The sequence below is a fragment of the Mandrillus leucophaeus genome, unplaced genomic scaffold, assembly GCF_000951045.1.
Source record: "Mandrillus leucophaeus isolate KB7577 unplaced genomic scaffold, Mleu.le_1.0 Scaffold64, whole genome shotgun sequence".
Lineage (NCBI taxonomy): Eukaryota > Metazoa > Chordata > Mammalia > Primates > Cercopithecidae > Mandrillus > Mandrillus leucophaeus.
In genome coordinates this window covers 1,616,613-1,618,463 of record NW_012106919.1, presented here as the reverse complement: position 1 = coordinate 1,618,463, position 1,851 = coordinate 1,616,613, and the positions used below count along the sequence as shown (strand labels likewise).

The 1,851-nt window shown below is 39.5% G+C and overlaps 1 protein-coding gene across 3 annotated transcripts in view; it reads right to left on the bottom strand.

Annotated features, from left to right (window-relative positions):
• The window catches only part of CTTNBP2NL (CTTNBP2 N-terminal like), a 70,674-nt gene that overhangs the window by 23,710 nt on the left and 45,113 nt on the right, over positions 1–1,851 (bottom strand). The window lies entirely within an intron of this gene.

The following is a 1,851-nucleotide window of genomic DNA, read 5'->3' as shown; positions in this document are numbered from 1 at the left end:
GTTGAAACAAATTATATGTACATTCTGAACTGAGTCCATAATAATAACCTTTTGAGGTGGGGAAGAAAATGAGTTTAGGAATTCAACAAGTACCGAACAGATTAATGAACTAATAAAGGGAGAATGCTCTGAATATAAATTAAGAATTTTGAAGTATAATTTAAAAATAATTTATTTTTCGCCGAGGTGGGCAGATCACCGGAAGTTAAGAGTTTGAGATCAGTCTGGCCAACATGGTGAAACTCTGTCTCTACTAAAAATATAAAAATTAGTATGGCAGCACTACTCAAAATTAGTATGAGCACTACTCAGCCTCTTGAGTAGTCCCCACTCAGGAGGCTGAGGCAGGAAAACTGCTTGAACCTGGGAGGCAGAGGCTGCAGTGAGCTAAGATCACACCACTATACTCCAGCCTGGGCTACAGAGTGAGATACTATCTCAAAACAAAACAAAACAAAACAAAAACCAAACAACTTTATTTTTTAGAGCACTTTTGGGTTCACCGCACAATGCAGTAGAAGATACAGAGATCTCCCATATATCCCCTGCCCCACACAGGCACAGCCGCCCCCATTATCAGTATCATCACCAAAGTGGCACATTTGTTCCAACTGAAAAAAGTATTATTTCAAGTGATACATTAGATCCTAATGTCTTTTTTCAGGAGACTGTACATTTCTGAAAATACAATGAGAAGATGCATACCTTACACCATATACAAAAATAGAAATGCATCACATACCTAAAGAGAAAATTGCAATAGGCAAAAGCATATGAAAAACTGCTCAAGTCATTAGGGATCAGGGAGGTATAAGTTAAAAAAATAAGAAGATACCACTATACAGCCACTAGAATGGCTAATATTACAGACTGACAACATCAAATGTTGGAAAGAATATGGAGTAACTAGAACACAAACACATTGCTAGTGAGAGTATAAAATAGTACAGTTACCTTGGAAACTGATCTGGAAATGTCTCATAAAGTTAGACAAATCCGACCTGTAATTCTACTTCTAAGTATTAAATATTAATCCAAAAGATATAAAAAGACATATCTACAAAACAGTTTTATACAATTACCTATAGCAGCTCTATTCATAACAGCCCCAAACTAGAAATAATCAGATATCAATCAACAGGAGAATAAACAGAATGTGGTGCATTCATAAAATGGAATACTAGACAGCAATAAAAAGGAACAAAGTGCCAGGCACAGTGGCTCAAGCCTGTAATCCCAGCACTTTCGGAGGCTGAGACGGGCGGATCACGAGGTCAGGAGATTTAGACCATCCTGGCTAACACGGTAAAAACCCCGTCTCTACTAAAAAATACAAAAAACTAGCCAGGCGTGGTGGCAGGCGCCTGTATTCCCAGCTACTTGGGAGGCTGAGGCAGGAGAATGGCGTAAACCCGGGAGGCAGAGCTTGCAGTGAGCTGAGATCCGGCCACTGCACTCCAGCCTGGGCGACAGAGCGAGACTCCATTTCAAAAAAAAAAAAAGGAACAAAGTGCCGATACATACAGTGACACTGATCACTGATGAACCTGAACATCATACTGAACAAAAAAAAGAGGCCAGGCATAAAAGAGTATGTTCTACGTGACTCCGTTTAGATGAAGTTGTGGAATAAACAAAACTGAACTATGGTGAACAAAAAATCAGAATACTGGTTTCCTCTGGGGAGGGGGATGACTGACTGGGAACGGGCACAAGCTCCTGGTGTGATAAGAATGTTCTGAGTGTTGATAGGAGTGTGGGTTATGTGGATGTGTGCATCTGTAAAAACACACTGAATTGAAATGTTTAAGATCTGTGCATTTCACTATATCCAAATTATACCTCCACCTA